The following is a 22,076-nucleotide window of genomic DNA, read 5'->3' on the forward strand; positions in this document are numbered from 1 at the left end:
CCAGAAATCAAGCCCCATAGAGTTAGCATACTGATATGGGGTATGTGTTAGCCTAGTGGTTAAGATGTCGGGTACCAATCAGAAGGTTGTGAGTTCGATCCCAATCTGCCAATCTGCCACTGAGCAAGGCCCTTAACCCTCAATTGCTCAGTTGTATAAACATGAGATAACGTAAGTCGCTCTGGACAAGGATGTCTGCCAAATGCGGGAAATGTAATGCAGCATATTAACCCAATATTTAAACTGTTACTGTTGTTTACCTGGTAAATAGATCCCAGTGATCAGCAGAACAATGTCAAAAACTAGCCCAACAGCATTAAACTGAAAGCTGATTTCAATTTGTTGATGACGTGGCCAAAATACGAAAATGCGTGCCACACGGTAACCCATTCCTACCGTCATACTTAACCAACAAAAGTCTCAAATAAATATTCAGCATTATTATGATTACTTTAAAACATGTGGGTACATGAAAAGAGGTCTGATCTTTTTGTTGCTGTGTGCATTTCGCAGAATAAACACAATGAAACAGTGGCTTATGACGACTGAGTTGGTGAATCACAAACACACAGTTTTTGTACATTACATTGTAAATCTGACACATCACACACTTGCTGAATAATCCTACAATTCATAGTACATTGCAATCTTTTTTCATATCCTGCAGCCCCGCTCTTACTCTTATCTCATGTATGGGGTAAGCTGCAATAGGAGATGGAAAATCAAATTAGTGGAAATTGCCAAAAAAGGATGGGAACTGTTCAGAAAAATCACTTCGCAAGGCAGGGATGGAAAAAAGTCCAAGACCTATCAATACTTATCATATTTTACTAAATTAAATGAAAGGTTGAAAGGAAATGAGTAAAGTGGAAACATACATGCTGTGTAATAGATGTTAAGCTACTCCTATCAGCTCTGATACACCATCATGTCCGTCTGAATAAGATGCTACACCATCCTACAAAAACTCAATAAAGACAAGCAGTGGGCTTACAGGGTAGTGATAGCATACACATAGATTCCATACACATTTCCAAAACAAAATCAAGCATACAGTAGTTCATCAATTATTCAGAGTTATAGCTCAACAAGATCACACTGTTTCATCTTCAATATTCTGTACATTAAAGAACTTCCTATTTAACCAAGCACAGGCATCTGGCTCAGGGCAAACAAACTGGAGCTATTTACATAAGAGCTGATGGAGGCCAGATGGTCAGTTTCTTTCTGCATTCTCTATTATATCTTGGCTCTTCTAATTGGACTGTGCTCACTGCTTCCCAGCTAACCTGACCTCTCTATATACAAGACTGACATTCAGATGCTGACAAAACAAGCAGAAGAAGGAATGAGAGCAAGTCAAACAGTTGACCGGCAAAAGGACTTGGGTATCCTATTAGCCAAACTCGATGGTGTCCCCCCCAAGGTATATAATGTAATTAAATGCAAGTCATATCATTATAGCATAGACCAGAGGTGATCAACTCAAATTTGTAAAGATTCAGTTACACAAAATGTCTTAGTTATAATCATTCAAATAACCAACGAACACAACCGAATGGTGGAAACTGTTAGCTTCAATGCTGAACCAGTAGTGATAAGTTCATGGATATGAATATGACAATCTTTGTTGTGTTCCAGTGGTTATTTGCTCCAACAGTTTTACAGTACATTTCTATCTGCCTGCATTATTTTCTCACAAACGTAGTTGCTTCTCTTTCTCAAAAAATAAACCAATTGAATCCACTGAGAATGAATGCGTTAATAATTGCTTCGTTCAGGTTCATTAACCTGCTAATGAACCTGTTTCTCTTTGTTTCTCAAATACAAATCTAACTGCCTGCTTTGGCTGGGTTCTTTTCTGATGTATAGTCATCTACTCTGAATAGACAAAGAGAGACATGGATGTTTTGAATTTGAGGCATGAAGAATAAATACACTTTTCTCTCTTTTCTCCTTTAAACATGTTTTTTTGTCTTGAACCTTTGTGACTAAGCCATATCATCAGTTTTTTAATGAGACCATTAAAAAAATCCATAATTACCGCATTTCAGCTAAATAACTTACATATATGCATGTGATCGGCTAAATTGTAACAGATGATCTGCTAATGTTTAGAAAACACATTCATCAGCTCTGCTACAGTATTTTACAAAGTGCTCAGTTCAGCCTGCTGAATTATTTTGTTCGGTCCATGTTTACATTTACATTTATGGCATTTAGCAGACACCATTATCCAGAGTGACTTACATTTATTTATTTATTTCAATTTATACAACTGAACAATTGAGGGTTAAGGGCCTTGCTCAGGGACCCAGCAGTGGCATATTAGTGGACCTGGTATTCGTACTCATGACCTTCCAATCAGTAGTCCAGATGCCTGCCATATACCATATCAGTTGATGAAAGGTACTGTCACCTACTCAGGTTTAAAATACACAGTCCTTGGCATGGTGTTAAGTATGAGTCAAACCCACAAGCTTTGGTCCTCTGTACTGTATGGTACAGTAAAGGCTTCCTTTATATGGTTGTGCAAGAAAATAAAGGTGCTGGGGTGTGTGTGTGGGGAGGGGGGGTACAGTGTTGTGGGGACCAGGAAATTGGGCAGGGAGCACTGATTCCTCATCTTCTTTTTTCTAGAAAATACGCCTCCCTCTGTGCACAATCACTTCCATCTGTACAGCACAACAGTAAGAGGAAAAAGCTATACATGACCATATTGCACATCATCAAAGCCGCCTGCAGAACAGTTCTATTGGATGACCACCGAGTCATCTACTCTCAATATGTTTCCACACAAAATTAATAATTTATAATGGCCACCTCATCAGTGCTGACATGCTACACTGATAGCTGGTTAAAACTAAATGGTAACTTCTGTGACTCAATTAGAACAATACAGACACTGAGATCATTCAACAACTGGCAGTGCAATATCAATTTCAGTACACGCTGTACTTTTTCTGAACATATTTTCCTTCAAATGGCATCAAACGTCTCAGGAAAACCACCCAAGTCTGGCACACACCTCTCCCAGCAGTCTGTCAACACACTCAACACACTCTTCTAGGGAGTGCATGCTAATCATCCCATAACCATGCACTAGCTGAAATACTGCTGAACAAAAAAAAAAGAGTCTTTGACACTTATACAAGCTTTGTTGTTCTTTTCTATTTAAACATTTTGCCCCACAAAAGCATGCTGTAGTTGGTATTTGGACAAAAAAAAAATCTGAAATCTATTTTCATTCTGAATCTGAAATCAATTTACATACACTTAATCTCAAGACAATGTAATTTACGCTAAGATATGCTTGATAACACAGACAGAACTCACAAGCACACTTACCAACAATTACAGACACTCTGGGGATCACCAATTTACCATATTGCTCTAGCCTTGAAACGTGATTGTGCTGGTTGCATTCCCAGCATTGCCTAAAGGAAAAGGAAATTCAGGCGGAATCACTTTTTGCCCAGTATTTTTTCAGCTGCTTGGTGGTGCTGAGTATTATGCATCTAGGCAATGCTGGTGGAATTATAAAGAGTTTAGTCCTCTAGTACCACAGTTTTCAAACCTTGGGTTTGTGAAGCTAATCTGAGGGGGCACCATTTTTTAATTTTGTTATGAAGGTAAACTGTACAAGAGGTCCATTTGTACTTGACTGTAAAAAGTTGGAGACTTGTACTCTAGTAAACATCATCCCAGATTTAAACGGTCCTCTTGTTTCCATTTGGCTTATCAAACGTTTTTCCAAATTAGCGATGAGAAATTACAGAAACATAAAAAAATATGAAAGCTCAGTAACCCTAATCAGTTATAGCTAATCAAACATTTCCACAATTCCAGTGCTACTGCATAATTCTTCTGATGTCATATTTGGAAAACGCAATGTGGAACTAATGCAGGCTACAAACAAAATGTTTTGTTATTGTAGTTTTTGCAGTTTTTATTGCATAAATTGATTTTAATTCTTGAATGAAATCATAGCCGTAAATTAATCTGGAAGCCATTAAATAAATCTTTATAAAGTTGTAAATGAATTCTCTCAAGCAGATAAATGAAGTATCCACAAAGTAACATGTGTGTGGCTTATTGTTTCTGTGTTCCCCATAAACATGTTTGTGTTGACGTCTACACTAAAGAACACAATTATAAATGTATGACTTATAAATAAGAAACAGACATAAACAAAGACAAGGTCACCGTGACCGATCTAGACCTAGTTCTATGAGACTGTGGGACAGCTCTGGCTCGCTCCTTGAAATGTCAGAGGCTGTGAGACAAACCTCCTTTCTCTGAAGAAAATGGTAGTCAGCATTGCTGAATAAAAGAGAAATGATTATATTCATATGACGCTAGGCATGCAGCGTTCCAAAATCCCTGTGTGATGTGGCCACTGGAACAGAAACTTTATTTTTGTTTTTTACGAACGTGACGTGTCATTAAAACCAGTGAATTTGTAGCAGTGTGCTGCGATCCAAACAATTCATTAGAGGACGTCTGTGTTTGACGGATGCTTAAAGCCTTCACGAAACCTAACCCACATCTGTACGTGATCGAAACCACAAAGCTATGTTCAATTATAAGAATGTGATGCAAGATAGATAACAGCCATTTGATGTGGATCCTGAGAGACAGAAAGCTCAATACAGCAGAGCAGTTCTTTGTAGGGATGACTCTCAGTCACAGGTAAAGATCCCATGTAAGACCATGCAGCTTTTATCATGGATAAGCCATCTTGGAAGAAACTCATTACATTTGCACAGATTCCTTCTGAATCGTGGATCACTGCACAATTCTTGTGCAACTTGGCCGAAACAACATCCTTTAATTGTTCATATTCAAGGTTGTCTAACTTATGTATTAATCAGTTAGTCTTTTCTTGTTACTAGTATTCATTTTATTTTTTTATTTATTTGGCAGACATTTACATTTATGGCATTTATCCAGAGAGACTCATTTATACAGCTGAGCAATTTAGGGTTAGAGCCTTGCTCAGGGGCCCAGGAGCGGCAGCTTGGTAGCCCTGGGATTCAAACTCATGACCTTCCGATCAGTAGTCCAACACCTTAACCACTGAACTATCACTTCTATCAGACACTCTCATCCAGACTTACATTTTTATGCAATTGAGGGTTAAGAGCCTTGTACAAAAGCCTAGCAGACGCAGCTTAGTGGACATGGGATTCAAACTCACAACCTTCCAATTAACACCTTAACCACTAGGCTTTCACATCCCACAAATCCAACCCTTACACTTACATGCAGCCTCATAATCCAGTAATAGTTCAGCAGGAATAGAAAACATACATGCAAACACTTCAGGTGGAATTCAGTCAACTGATGCAGATGAATCCAAATACAATTTCTATATGAATGAAGGAGACGCGTAATCCATTTAATAATCCATTAAATAAACAAACAATAATCACATAAACATTTGTGTCCAATTATTTTCACTACCAGAATCATTGTGTACATTCTGCACATGTGCGTTTGAGTCATGATTTGCTCATTGTGAAATAAAATGCTTCAGTTGATGTAACCAGTTTAATATGGCTATTAAAGTTGTTGATATTTAATAATAAGTAAAGACGTTATATTCTTGTGTACATCTTGTCTTTTTTAATAAGATGATTTTCCTTCCTCCTGATGGTTGGACAAACATGAAACTTTTCTTTGCTCACAAATTCCTTCACTTTCTTTCCATTTAATAATCACACTCAGATGACTTTTTGATGATAAGCAGCCGGATTAAAAAGCTGAATCCGCTGCACACTGATATGGTAAAGTTGGCACTAAACCTCACTCCATCCACATAACTTTGGATCAGATTAACATTAGTAGATAAAAGACACCAGCCTACAGCTTGTCCAGTTTAAAACAAATCTAATCAGCAAATTGGGATGATTTTAGATTTTAAAAGTTTTTTTAAATGCTTGGAAATATAAACAAAATAAAATCTTATAAAAATGTTCATTTCTAAGCCGAATGCAAATAGTGAAGTTAATGTCTATGTGTACTTCCTTCTCCATTAAAATGCATTTATTTTCAATTAAGTGACTGAATTTAAAAGTATGTTGTTTCCCCAAATATTTTTCATTTAGAACTAAAGATATTCGGTACAAATTTCAGCCTTTGTGGAGAAAATGCCTTTAAAGTTAAGCTCATGCATGAAAGCGGATGAGAAGTTCCCAAGAGTGTGCAAAGTTTCATCAAAAAGTTAACTGCTAAAATACAATACAGTAAAGAAGGGTTGGCAAAGCACCAGGAATGAGTACATGTAGCTGGGGAAAGGAGCCAAGATTATGTCTCTCAGATATGAATGTTTTATATGTAGTCTCTTTAGATAAGAATGTGATGGATGGAAAGTGCACTTTTGATGTATATGTAGATCAGTAGCTGTTAGATAGCGCTATTGTATGTGGAATGAAAACACCCAGGTGTTTGACAAGCTGGCTTGGTTTCCCATAGCAACCACATCCTTGTCATTCTCCTAAATAAAATAACGCAATGCTCTGACCCTCCAGAGACTCCAATTTCCCCTCACATAAAGAGAGTATTGTTCTCAAATCTGAATTTCATCTCCATTTCTTGCTCAATATCTCACCTCTTCTTTTGCTACACACTATAATTTCACATTGTTAATGTTATCATTACTTCTTTATTCTAAAATTGTATCATTAATACAATAGAAAAATACCTGTTATCAGCACGAGAGGGCACAACTGAATGGTTTTACAAGAACAAAAATACATTCGGTGGCCAATGGCAGCTGTGGTGAAAGTAGAAATAGAAAGAAAAAATAACGATGCTATCCAGTGGTAATTCAATCCAGGAACTGATTACTATCAGACATGGTGCCCATGACGCAGGTGGCTCAAAAAGTGTTCACTGGAAGCACCAGGGTTCAAAAACAGCTGTTACGTTTGACCACATACAGTATACGGGCTTCTCTGTGCTGAGATTAAGTCTGGGTAAAAAAAGTGTAAAAACGGCCAGAGACTGATTATGGTTTGGAACAGAATGGATGTGACCTGCAGTATTTCCCTTTGGCCCACCTTTTAGGAGTTTGAAGGACAGGGAAGGAAGAACTACACAGCTGAAAAGTCAGTGAGGTTTAGTGTCATTCTGCTAAGAGGAGCATGCAGACAGATTCCATCCTTTCCATTTTCTACCGCTTATCCGGAACCGGGTCGTGGGGATGCAGACAGATGACAAATTAAAAAAGAAAAAACAAAACAAATTGTTTTAATACAGAGTTAGAGCACTATAAAGAACCAGAACAGCTTCAATGTACATTGTTTTTGGTTACGATTTTTTAGATGAGACTGCTATCTCATCACTACATACATTTACAGTAGGTGTTCAACTTGGTTGAGATCTGGTGACATCAAAGGCCATAAAATATGACTTATAGTTTTTTCATCCCCATCAAATCATTTCTTGTGACCTGTATGTGGAGCAGCGGTCATCCGGTAGGAAACCACTCCCATCAAAGAGAAATGTTCTTCATGGGATAAAGGTGATCAGTCAGAATAAAGCTACTGATAAACCACAACAGGAAAATATCCCCCCTTTCTCAAACTGTTTATTATCTGGCCAGTAGGTTTCCAGTTTAGCAATTCTTTCCACCGAACAGCATGGTCTAATAGATAGGTTTGGAACATTCCTTTAAAAGTAATATCCCACATTATTTCACATTTCATCTCTAATGATGTCACAACAGAAAACCACACTCTCTTGGCCCAAACAAACCCACAGTTAACGGCTGCTAGACCACACACACATACACACACACACTGACAGACAGACAAACAGACTGACAGACAGACAGCCAGACACATACACATACACACACTCACAGACTGACAGACAGACAGATACACACACACACATACACACACACTCAAAGAATGACAGACAGACAGATATATACACACACAGACAGACAGATACACAAGAACACACACACACACACACACACACACACACACACACACACACACACACACACACACACACACACACACACAGATTGACGAACAGACAAACAGGTTCACACACACACATACACACACTCACAGACTGACAGACAGACAGATACACACACACATACACACCCAAAAGCATGCGCTCATGCAAGTCCTCGTCCTTCTCATCACTCTGACTAGGCTGGGAAGTCATTGTGACAGGCCAAACATAAACACTATTCAAGGCTGCAGAACTGTTACAGACCCAATAACTCGGAGAATCAAACAGCATGGCACACTTTAATGAAGCAAATGGACATTTATGGGAGGCTGCTTTCCCTGCCAGCTGGATCCTGCTGCATGCTAAAGGGGCAGTTTTCAATAGAGGAGAAAGTTACTCAGTGTACATGTCTGCACATGTAGGCACCACTACATTTAAAACACACATCTGCATAACTAGCTGAATCTATAAAAACATTGGGCATCCTTCTAACCTATAACAACTATCTTTATCATGCTGGCACTCTTATCTGATTAATATATGAATAAAAAACGGTTGGCAAAGCCCCAGGAATGAGTACACGCAAAATGGGAAAGGTGCCAAGATTTTGTATCTCAGATATGAATGTTTTATATGAAGTCACTTTAGATAAGAGTTTGATGGATGGACATGATATATCTGTAGAAACGTAGTTGTTAGATAGCGCTTTTGTATGTGGAATGAAAGTGAGGTCTTACTGTCTAGGTCTTTGTCAAGACGGCTCGGTTATCCATAGCACCAGTATTCTTGTCATTTTCCTAAAAAAGGGACAAATAAAGAGACTTTTGTTCACAGATCTCTATTTTTTTTCTATATATGTCTTATCTCTTAATGTTTTCTTTTTCCCACATTCAGTTCTCCATCTGAGTCATTGGTGTCCCCCATCTTTCTGGTAAAACAGAACAACTGTGAGTGGGCCAATTCACACTAGGGAAGGTCAAATAACACCTACCATATCTCCCTGACCTTCACACCTGCTGCAGACTCAAGTGGTTTAACACACAAGGACTAAAGCAACCCACTGCTGACCGTTCCACTCTAAAGACCAACCACAAACATACACATACAGAATACAGGTCAGCCATGCTGTTTTAGCTGGGATGGGTTTGTATGGAAAAAGGGAACACAAAAGAAAAGAACAGTTTTTCCTTCTTTCCAAATATATACGATTTCCTGTATTCTCTACAGAGGCTACAAAACCTGGCTTGAGTACAGATATTTGAAACTCAAAATTCAGTGGCGTGAAAAGAATAGTTAAGTTGAGTGGACCTGACATGTGCACTGTCCAAACACATCTAAAGTGAGCTGCTTTAGTCAGGAGTCAGAAGCTTTGGGGCAAGTTTGACCAAAATTAAAGACAGATTTGCGTCATGATGTTATAATAAACCGACATGGCTCACTGCTGCAAACATGAACTCATAAAATACAGTCCAAATTCAAACATTGCTACATTTCTCTCATCAGCCATAAAAGCATTGCTTTACGGCAGACAGAAGAGCTCTGGCCAAAAGTTTAATTTTTCTTTAATAATTTCACATGAATTGCAATCTCATAAAAAATATAGCAAACATATACTCAAATGTTATTACTCGAACCGTAATTACTCGCACGGTATGATGCGTGTGAAATCTGGCCAACAGCAGGTAACACTAAATGGACCAAGTATTGCCTGAAATGTTTTTCACCTGCACTCACCCTGTTACCACAACACTGCTGAACCGTGAAAACTGAGAATTTTACAGTTCAGGCACAGACAGTTTATAGACAGGAGAGTCAAAGATAGAAAACAAACTGCAGAAGGAAAGAAAAAAAAAGAAAAAAAATATCACAAACACACAATATTGTAAATTATATTAATTTCATTGTTGAAGGAGAGGATTAAATAAACTTGACACCAAACACTCTAATGTGATGGTAATTATTGTATCACTAATAAGTCATTACTCAAGCGCTTACGTAATTCAGTCTCAAAATGTAAAAAATGTCATTTCCACATCTGAATATCTGTTCAATGTGAATAACTAAATCCAAGAGTCTGTTTCCTTTGAGCAAAAATATTTGAGGTATTAAATTAGATTATTGTTTTGGATTTATTTTACAATGGACCAGCATTCATACAGTTTTTCATGAATGCTTACAGATTGGCACTGCACACAATTATCAATAAAGCTCAAAGCTCACTTTTCTTTTGGCTTCTTACACATCTATAAATTTTAAACACATTTTACTCGAGTTCACTTTCATTACAAAGTAAAACAATTCATTGGTGTTTAAGGAAGTATATTTATCAACTTTCATGCCATCGTTTAGAAACACCAAGACAGAAACACAGATAGATAGATAGATAGATAAATAGATAGATAGATAGATAGATAGATAGATAGATAGATAGATAGATAGATAGATAGATAGATAGATAGATAGATAGATAGATAGATAGATAGTGCTAGAGATGGACGTATACTGGATGAGGAAGAGTAGGAAGAAAATGTTTGAGACAAACAGACTCAAATGAATTAATCTGTTTTATATCTTGGAAACCAGATTTTATTTATATACACTATTATATTTTCATTCACTCATTCATTTTATTCAAAATATGCTATGTATTGTATTTCTGAATACTACGTTGACAAGCAAATACAGAATTAAATATTAACTTTTACATCTTTCTTTAGTTGTTGTATACAGCAAAGACAACAGCATACACGTATTTTCCTTGTGTAATCGATGCAATATGAAAAACAAAGCTTGTTGTAAAAAGGATTAAAGAGAAAATCCAACCCCACCATCTGAGAACCCAGCTTGTAGAAAAACTAAAAAAAATGCTGCAACACTAGATACAACAGGCAATCTCATCATTGGCATCTTTTATGTGGTTTCACTGAAGTGGCATGAACAAAACATAGGGGAAGGAGCCATCTCAGGAGGTCGGGCCAGAGGCGTAAGGACAGCCTACTTGAATGCCAAACACTCCTGTTCAGTGGTGCTCTACTTGGTCTCCTCTACAGCTCATTTCCCTTTGATGTACAGCAACAGGTACTTCACTACCTTTGGCCAAATGGCCACAGCCATCTTTCTGACGTGCCAGTCTGCAAGACAAAGGGAAGAGAAAAGTCAGGAAAATTTAACACAGGACTGCTAAAATAAAACCACTTGGATTCAAAGATCCAGTGGCTGGACATGTGATGTTTCCTTTATATTGAGATCAGTCAAGCAGGCTTGTGATTTCCAGATAATCAGGCACAAACCTACAGTAGAAATCAGCCAGTCATCAACCGCCACAGTTCCTGCAGTCTTATCAGTTTGTAGAAGTACCTGCCCATGACACAATTAGAAACCTATCAGCCTTACTTCTAGTCATCCAACTGCACCTTTCAGAGAGTCCCACCTCTCACAAGGCTCTCATGTCAGTCAACTTTCTGTCATTGTATGTGCTGCCATTGTCAATACTGCCATTTATAACTCCTGAAAGTGTGCCTTTTCAGCCAAACAGATTCCACCAAGGCCTGCTGTTGAACCAGGCATACGGACCAATTCTCCAGCATCCATTATTATGGTGAAACTGGTGGCTGACTTCACTCATCATCAGTGGGTCCAAAACTGCTGTCAGCATTGCTGAAATGGTCCAACTACCACAGAATGGCATACTTTAGGCAACAATACTCCACTGGCAGCTTCAGATTTGGGATTCCCTTGAGATTAGGGCAGCCAAACTACCGACAAGCTCTTATGCAACCTCCCTTGCAGCCAGGCACAGATCGGCATGCAGATTTCCCACTGATTCAAGTCAACATTGTGACGGTTATGTGTAGTGCAGATAGAGTGCCAGACGATTGCAGCAAGCTCCATGGCACCTCTCAACATACTAATTTAACACCTGATTTGCCACTCAGAGGTCTATCTATCTATCTATCTATCTATCTATCTATCTATCTATCTATCTATCTATCTATCTATCTATCTATCTATCTATCTATCTATACTGTATGGAATGTACAGTCATGTGAAGAAATTCTAACATAAAAGCCTGAGTTTTATATATATATATATATATATATATATATATATATATATATATATATATATATATATATATATATATATATATATATATATATATAATGAAACCTATGGGCATTTGATCTTCATTTTAACAATATTGGAAGATTCCCGCAACATTGTTACAGAGCATTTTGAAGAATGCTTTCCTTATTTAAACCTCAGATATTATGTTTGATTTGCTCTGAATTGTTGAGGTTAGAGGCGTCACTATGTTGAGGTCTGAAGATCTCTTCGAAGCCTACAGAAAGAAGATTGTTGATGCTTATGAGTCTGGTAAGGGATATAAAAAGATCTCAAAAGAATTTGTAATCAGCCATTCCACTGTCCAAAAATTTATTTTACAAGTGAACATTTAAAACAACTGCCAACATGGTCAGGTCAGGGCATTCAAGCAAATTCGCCCCAACAGCAGACTGCTTAAAGAACTTCCAAAACCCCTAAAATATCATCACTGGACCTACAGCATTCTCTTGCGACAGTTGTTGTCAAAGTGCATGAATCTACAATAAGAACGAGAATGCACAACTTTATTATCATGAGAGGTGTGCAAGGAAGAATCCTTTGCTGTCTAAGAAAAACACGAGAACAAGACTGAAGTTTGCCAAAGAATACAGAGACAAAGGCCAAGACTTCTGGAATAATATGCTTTGGACAGATGAGTCTGAAAATGAATTATTTGGAGATCATATACAAGGTCATGTTTGGTGTAAACTAAATACAGCATTTCAGCGAAAGAACCTTATACCAAATGTGAAACATGAAGGTGGAAGTGTTATGGTTTGGGGATGCTTTACTGCAGCAGGACCTGTGCAGCTCACCATCATAGAATCCACTATGTATTCTACATTGTACCAGAAGGTGCTTGAGGAACACGTGAGACCATCTTTAAAAAAATTTAAGCTGAAGTGGAACTGGACCTAACAACGTGACAAAAACATACCAGTAAATCCATTAAAAACTGGCTGAAAAGTAAAAAATGGAGAGTTCAGGAATGGGCAAGTCAAAGCCTAAATCCTATTGAGATCCTGTGGGGTGATTTGAAATGGACTGTGCATGAAAGAAACCCCTCAAACATCACACAGCTGAAATAATTCTGCATTAAGGAGTTGGGGAAACGTTCCTCAAGTTTATGTCAGAAGCTGGTAGATTGCTACAAGAAACGTCTCATTGAGGTTATTTCAGCCAAAGGAGAAAACACTAGCTTTGAGGGTATAGGGTGTCCTAACCTTTTCCTCAGTTAAAATGTTCATTTTTGTTTCTTTTGTGCTATTAATTTTTTGTTGTTTACATGCAATCGTGTCACTTTCATCTACAGAAACAAATTAAAACTAGATCAGAAATTGACATTGATATGTTCATGGGTGTAGTACATCTTGAATGTGTTGGTGGAAGTAAATGTTATCCCCTATAACAATATAGGTAGTGTAGTGTGTTCTGTCTCTCTACAAAGAGTACTGTTTAATCAGACAGTAAAATGTGTTCCAATCGTAGGAAATATTCTGTAGTTCCTAATGATAAAGCTATGATTTAATGATTCAGTTGGGTCTAGAATTGCAGCAGCGTTACCTCAAATCCACTAAAAATAATAACAGCTTTCACCAGAATGATTTCTGTGTATTCCTTGTAGGCAAATATATCAAATTATAAGACATTTAAGAACTCTCCATAATTATATTATCTGTAGCTTCTTAATGGTCCCAAATGTATAGTTGTCTAAGAAATATCATATATTAATATTTCACCAAGAATGTGAAAAGAAAAAAGGTTCTGCACATCATTATCTGGGGACTAATTAATAAAGCAGGGTCAAAAGATGTGTAGAATTTAAACCTGAGAAATACTGGACAATATCAGCTAGACCATGATGATTAAATACCGAAATTCCCACTTGGAAATGGATCCAATATGCTAAATACTCATTGAAATGTTTCAAACATGCTTATGGCCTCCCCCCTAGTGGCTGAATAAGATATTACCAACCAAAACGGTCTCAAGATGTCAGGTACAGATAAGTATAGCAATGCCTCTATACACATGATAACATGTAAATACATTTGATCATTCGTCCGATCACAAACACACAATGAACACCTCTCAGCTAAACCATTTGTAACGTGCAAAGTGGTAAATTCTCTCTGACAGAAATAACAGAAAAGCCATAACAGCCAAGGTTTTAGTTTTGGAGTATGCCCAGGAGGCACAGTTATTTCTCTTCCAAATAAAACATTGCTATCAGTTTCCTCAGGCTGAGGTTGCCTTGACTTCTTGTCCGAGGGGACAGGCTTGTGTGTGTACACACACACACACACACACACACACACACACACACACACACACACACACACACACACACACACACACACACACACATATATATGTGTGTGTGTGTGTGTGTGTGTGTGTGTGTACACCCTTATACACATACAGTAGCTGTTCTGACTCAAACTCACATCAGTGTCACATCAGAGAGCTAAAATTGATTGGGGGCAACAGGAGTCTCGCTGTGCGGGAAAGTGATGCTGAACACATTGATGCATAAACATTATTATGCCATTAATTGATGAAACAATTTTATATAGTTTATATATAAGTGTGTGTGTGTGTGTGTGTGTGTGTGTGTGTGTGTGTGTGTGTGTGTGTGTGTGTGTGTGTTTCTTAAAAATGTCCAGTGTCTGAATAGATTATTTCAAACGTTCTCATGAGTTTTTGCTCTGTTTGTGCCCAACAAAGCTAGACAAGCATCTATTAGAGTTTGAGTTAAGTGGGAACATGTTTCAGTTGGATGGCTGCTCACCAGGAACAACCGGGAGTGACAGTAATTAATTGTGAATTGTGTCACTACCTATAGTAACACCTAATAACGCTCAACAAAGTGAGATTGTGTTCAGCTATGAGTTCAAGACATGTTCAGTGAACAACACAGCATTCAGTGCAAAAGCATTGTTTTGCAAGTTGTAATAAACATCAATATGTTAATAACCACAAATCAAGGTGTATTAACCCGAAAAGACAAGTTTCTCTTTTTATTGAGGATGCTGTCTGACTCTAAAACACGATGATTGACATCAGCAACTTTTGTTATGTGCTCACTTTCTGGATTACATGTAGTTTATATTCCCAACTATAACCAGTACTGCACCAGAACATGCTATTTCTGCCTAACATGCACCATCATTTTCCCTAATATGCTTCCACTGTAGTTCAAAAGAAAGGATATTCGTAGCATTTATACCTCCCCAGTATGTTCCTATGGTTTGTAGTTTGCCTTTTGAAATATTTTGTTACTATTATTATTATTTCTTTTATATCTTTGGTTAATTACATTTTTCTAAATGGGGTAAACTTTTTCAGAGTAACTGGGCTAACCATAACCAGGCACAGACCAATTTGTTGCCTGATGAAAATATAGCCAAGCCCAAATGATTTGCATTAAAGCTCACAGGAGAAACTGGAGGGGGAAAAAACACCTGTCAAACTTGTCCACATCCTATACCTCTGCCAGCCACATTTAACTGAAGAACGGCTTTGAAAAACGGGGAGGATTTACCCGAAATCAGTGGAGATGGATGAAGTGCAACAGAGGAACATCCAGATTGTATCCAACCATAAGGATATGATAGAATATTTGTGCAAGTGACAAATTGTTTATGCATTGGAGAGGTCATGTCCAAAATGCTGAAAGAGAAATTTTGTGTATGTCTCCAGAGCAAACCAGACATATGACTGCTGTTTGAATGCATTCTTCCTTTGATTGGATTTTTTGTGATGCCATAAAGATCTTAAATGGGTCACAAACATTTACCTGGCTGAAATAAATTTACATTATCATTGTCTATAACCAACATTAATCTCTCTTTCTAATGTAATATAATATGGTAAGGTAACAGATATGTATCAACTGAATGCAGATACATTTTGGAGCTAATCAGAACAGAATGGTGAGCTTTTTGTTGAACTCTCTACTGTCCCATGATGATTGATCGTCATTCCATTGTACAGTACTTTCATGGGGTAGAACGAATGCAGGACATTAGTTTGCTCTGAACTGCATCCATTCATAACTAAAAGCACTATTATGTCAAAAACGCATTGCAATCTCTTATGAACAATCGTGTGTAACAAGCATTTCACTTTATCATACAACTATTACAACACCTTAATTACAATAACCAGCACAAAAATCTGTTACTTCAATGGCTTTAGATTGTTTGTCTTTACATGGCTTTGACAATGTAAACACGGCTTGGTCTGATAGAATCCAAAGTTTATTCACACTAACACTGCTATTAATTTCCAGAATAAATCCTGATCGAAAAGAGATATTAGAGTTTTGAAAGGATTTGTCTTTCCTTCCGTCAAGCAGCAACAGCGCAAATTTAGTCAGTGTAGAAAACCCCATGCTACAGCGGTTGTCAGTCAACACATCCACACAACCTTAATTTGTGCAGTCTAGACTGAAAAGGGGCTAAATTACCCACCAGAAGCACTAACAGTGTAAAACAAAGCTCTAGATAACCACATAAGTGCGCACAACCACCATTTAGTGTCATAAATCACTCATAAACACAACCCTAACAAAGGTGTTAACAGATTTAACATAGCTTTTCAGGGTACACTACACGTAAAGTTCATCATCTATGAGCAGCAGGGAAATTTTCTGTACAGTCCTTACTTTTTTTTTTTCTGTGATCACATTTTAACCATTTTCATGGGACAGTGGTTTCATACAAAGCCACTACCAACCAATGTTTCGATAACTAATATACCTGCAGATACTGCTAAGTTGTTATATTAATATGGTTCAAGTAAAACAGTTATGCATATTGTATGCATATTGTGTAAAATATTTTGTAAGAGCAATACTATATAAAACTGATATTCAGCTGGACACTAACTGAAAGTGAGGCTAAATAATAACTTTGGAATTTATATGATAATGGACAATAGGTATACTTTGGGATTACTGTTGGATTAAAGTGTTTAGATAAGGGAAGAATGAACAATTCCTCATTGGTTAGACCTGACTAGGTCATTTTAAACAGTACATACTACTTCTCTGATGTGGATTGATGGGATCTGACCTGTCTGGGATCACAGAGAGGAAGTGCAAATGTTATTGTTATGAACTCTGGGTGGTCTACACACACACACATGCACACACACACACACACACATGCACACACATGCACTCACACACGCACGCATATGGAAACACACAGAGAGAGATATCCTTCTGAGGTATTTCCATTAACCTCTGTATTTACGTAGGTAATAATGCTGCACCTATGCATAGCCTTATCCTCAGTATCCAGAATTAAAGTAAAATTACATCTCGTTTTAATTTTAAGATAAAAAAAAACAAAAACACTTTTTACCTTGAGACCAGCAAGCTTCAAGTCTTTCACCTGTTCATATTATTATGGGAACATTGGGTATCCCCAAAACCCCAACACTCAAAGATACAAATAAAACAGTCACAAAGCTACTTTAAGACACCCATCTGCACAATAAACAGACATTTCGTGGCAAAAAGGCCAACAGCTCTGAGAACATCATGCTATTAAAATTAAAAAGCACAAATCTAAAAAAGAGAGTTTAAAGGCAAACAAGTAAACATACTCATTGAAACAGCTTTCAGATGTTCAAGTGCATTCATGAATGAACTAAAACACAAGCATAAACAAGTCTATAAAACCTTTGATAGCCCCTGCTTTAAATAATAACAACATAGGGTTTGACACACTTCAGTGGTCTGAAATATTCTAAGCCAAACAAAACTATGCTGGGAAGAACTGAATACAGTGAAATGCACGTACCTGGATATCTGTTTGTAAGGGCATGTGTGCCTAATACCTAACGCTGGCATGTTGCCACATGGCTCTTCTAGACAGAAAGCAGACCTGTCCAGGCTACAGGAATGTACTGCTCCACCCAAGATAAGCAGGTGGAGCTGAAAGTGACTAAAAACTGAGCATCTGAGGAAAACATGTGGCAGCCGAAGAGAAAGGACACAGGCAGGATTGGGTTCATGCTCAGTTCAGCTGCCACTCAAAGCCATTGATAAAGTTCACAATGTTCACCAGGGTCAAGATGGTGACAGGCAGTCTCCTTGTTGGTGATGCTTGCTTGCACTTCAGACATGCCTCCAGTTTCAGCTTTGCCACACGAGGCTTTGTTCAGTCTTTATACCTTAATAACTTCAGACAAATGTATCCACAAGGAGCAACACAGTAATAACAACAAATATTGTCAATTAATATACCAAATAAGGGTGTGCATGAGGAGGCATGTTTCTGTACGTGTTCATGTATATATATATGTGCGTGTGTGCGTGTGCGTGTGTGTGTGTGTGTGTGTGCATGTGTGTGCATGCTGTGGGAATGTTTCTTGCTCCTGGATACAGTAACATGCCTCATTAATCACTGTATGTTTTAGGTAATGATGCATTTAGGAGGACGCATGAAGGAACATTTACCGCAGTAGAGGCTGTTCACAATATGCTTGAGAATAGAGCTCAACTTGAATAGCTCTGGCTCCTCTGTTATTGTGTGGTGAACAGAGTTACCTCAGCTCTTAGCTGCAGCAGGCAGTTCAGTTTTTAATCAAGAACATGTTAACTCTATAATGGTTAAAATGACTTTCTTTTCCATAGCCTTAATCATGTATTTTCAAATAGAGTGTTAGTTGTGTATTTGAGTATTATCTGTGTTTCAAACAACAGTATGATACATCACTTGCTGGTGATTTCCACTAGATAGACTGATCCAACTTGGATAAAGGCTTAGTTATTGGCCCTAGACTAGCTGCAATGAGCTTAGGGAATAAATATGAGCTAGATTGGGTGGGTGTGCTGTAGTCCAGAAAAAGAGAATGCTTCTCACGCAAAGCAGGAGGACTTGTGACAAATAAATTCCACCAGTCAATGGCTATGCATGGATCACTTCATGATATGTTCTCCTACAAGGAGAGAAATTACTCTGCAAAAGTCTGCCCAGATGTCTCTTCTTTCCCACTGGATATTCTGTCCTTTCTGTCATGCATTTATCACAGTGGTTTGTCCAGAAATCTTGCTCTCCTCAGCCGAAACTCTGATAGATATCTCTGTTGGTGGCCTATCATCACAATGAAGTCATGACACATGGATAGAATCACTTGCACTCTCTTCATGCTGGGCCTGAGACCAGCATTCATCCTCTGTTAGCCAACTCCAACTCTATCCTCAGGAAAGAAAGCAGAGAGCGTATCAGCCCAGGAAAAGGTGTATACAAACACAAGTAAACCATAGAGCAGCTGCTGATGAGATGAGCCAGTGACAGAGCTGGCAAGTCGCTGCTACGAAACGTGCTATAAACAGGGAACTACATTGAATGGGTATAATGGTTTGGGTATAACAGAAATACATACATATAGGCTAATGTCATAGTAATACTGTAGTAAGAAATGGTGACACTATTTGCTTTTCTTCAAATAGTGTCCCAAACTGTAGAATACTTGTTCAGTAAAAAGGCCACCAATTCAATTGGTCAACAAACAGTACAATTAGACAGGATCTAACAGCTTTAAGAATATTGCTGCTTGTAGCTAGGCCAACATGTGTTTTTGTCAATTCTGATGTTCAAACTGATAAAAAACAAATCTATAAACAGAAATATTTTTTTACCTGTTTAAGTGTCCAGGTAATTATATCCAGCTTTGTGAAGTTTGTTGAGACTGCAATGCTTATATGATGCGTATTCCGTGTGCTAATTGCAGTGGTGTTCTGACTTAGATAAATATCCTGAGCCTTGTTTGGTGACAGAAGTGCTCCCAAACTTTCTTCTGTTTGAGACAAGTGGGGGAGGTGAAGTGTGTGCAACTTTTTTGTTATTGCTCATCTACTTATTGTCCCTTTAAAACTATAAACTGCCCGTGTTTTGATGTTCTGTGCTTTAAAATTTTTGTTCTTTTTTCTCCCACAATCCAAAAATGTGATGGATCAGTTACTCTAAATTGCCCCTATGTGTGAATGAGTGTCTGAATAAGTGTTCTTGTATGTGTGAGTGTGTGTGTGTTTGTGTGTATGGAACCCTGTAATAGACTGGCTTCCGATCCAGGGTGTAACCCTGCCATGTAGCCAATGTAATGAATTCACTGTGGCTATGACCAGTAAAGTGATTGCTTTCAAACAAAAACACAAAGTCAGTTGTACAGAATTATTTTGGGTACATAAAGAATGATGTTGACTACAAACACTGAGTGCCTTGCAAATTTGTGCCACAATACAAGGCTAATTTGTTCGATCATTTTAAATTACACCGCAAAATTCTGCATCAGAATAGCATCCTGTACAAACAATAATATTCTGAATGCCCCCGAAAAATCGATAATGCAGTAACTTCTCACCAAGTGAAAGGCATGGTACAGTACCAATTAAAAAGTTTAAGAAAGAGGGTTTCAAAAACATAAGAGCTATGTAATATTTGTCATCTCATCTGTGTACCAGAAATGCAAGCTACAAGTTGAAACAGAGCTTTCATATGTGTGATATTTTGCTGCTACAGTGAAGATCTAGAAAAGTTTGAATGTCCACTTTATTATTTATGTCTTCAAACTGAAACGTCACTGTTTTAAATGCCATTTTTCCCGTAGGATCATAATAGAAGCGTTGGTGGCCTGGGGGCTAGATGAGAGACATCTAGTATGTTTAATAACAGACAATGTTAAATTATATACTTTGTCACTGATGTGCTTCTTCAGTGTAGTGCTCTTTTTCAAACTTGAGTACAGAGATACTCTTGCAATCTAGTGAATTCCCTTCTCTGCTTCATTTACAATTCCAACTTATTATAGGGTAAGATACAACCATTATTAATATCATGATATCTTAGATAAAAAGGTATTATAATAATCATGATGATTCTACCAGTGTGTTAAACCAAGAGAGTCAAAAAGTGAAACTTTTTTTTCATTCTCAAGCGATTAATTCTTTCCATATACAGCTAAGTCAAAGTGATCTTAGTATATATTGCAAACATAGAAGATATTGCAATGTCAGGGTTTTTCTTCCAGTATCCTGCAGCCCTAATATATAATGACAAAATAGAATGGTTACTGAAGTTACTGTCATCTGTATAGTGCCTACTAATGTACTGGGTTGTTCTACAATGACATTGGAACAATGGCAAAACACTTAACTTTGCATATAATAAAAAGAATTTGGTAACTGTATTTCTGTGATCCGATTGCCTTTACATCACTGTGCAGCGATTTAAACCCAATACAAGCTGTCATCTGCATTTTCCCCTTATACATGAAGACTGTACACATACCTGCAAGATAGATCAGTGATGATCGTGTTTCCCCTCCTCTTCTGCAGACAGCCGCAGTCCCTGCCAAGCAAACACACATCAATCACCTCAACTCATCAACGGGTTGAGTGCCTCGTTAATTTGTTCCAGTGTCGAAGGAGGGAGACTTCTGCACAGCTGGTCTGCACACCCTAAGCTGGCATTGGCTCAATAAGGCTTTAGTGAAACCTTCAGGAAATGCCCAATGAATGCTTCAAAGCAAATAAAAAACACTGTTTAAAAAACGCAGAAAAGGAAAGCACCACCCTTTCAATCATACATGTACAAGTGGACCATCTGATAACACATCAAAGCATTGGTGATATCTGCTCAAGGAAAAATAGCACAAGGCAAGTTCTAATCTCCACTAATCTATTTCAGAATATTGTGGACTAAACATAACAGATCTGGTGCATGATGAATAATGAATTTGCATTATTTTACATAGTCCATATACATGACCACCATGAGATCTCAGACAATTAGACACTATTTAAACCAAAGTGGGACATCTGGGATTCTTCCCTCTGACATTGATACAAACATCATTTAACTTTTAAGCTAAATACTTATTGGTAAAGACAAATAAAAGTTTAAATTTAAAAAAGAATTCATCAAAGAAACAACAAGTTCATAAACCTCAGTGAACTTACTGAAAACAAGTACAGG

At 37.7% G+C, this 22,076-nt stretch overlaps 1 protein-coding gene across 3 annotated transcripts in view; it reads right to left on the minus strand.

The window, feature by feature from the left end:
* Positions 1-22,076, minus strand: part of LOC113659969 — a 182,471-nt gene that overhangs the window by 148,413 nt on the left and 11,982 nt on the right. For 2 of the 3 annotated variants that reach the window (XR_007144084.1, XM_047819421.1), the window contains exons 2-3: positions 21,390-21,449; positions 8,715-8,774 (exon numbers count right to left, since the gene is read on the minus strand). The gene's annotated coding sequence lies outside the window, so the exon portion shown is untranslated. Of the gene's footprint in view, positions 1-8,714; positions 8,775-11,005; positions 11,109-21,389; positions 21,450-22,076 lie in introns of those variants that run through there. The other variant, XR_007144083.1, reaches the window with a different exon arrangement.

Source organism: Tachysurus fulvidraco, chromosome 10 (genome assembly GCF_022655615.1).
Source record: "Tachysurus fulvidraco isolate hzauxx_2018 chromosome 10, HZAU_PFXX_2.0, whole genome shotgun sequence".
NCBI classification, from domain to species: Eukaryota; Metazoa; Chordata; class Actinopteri; order Siluriformes; family Bagridae; genus Tachysurus; species Tachysurus fulvidraco.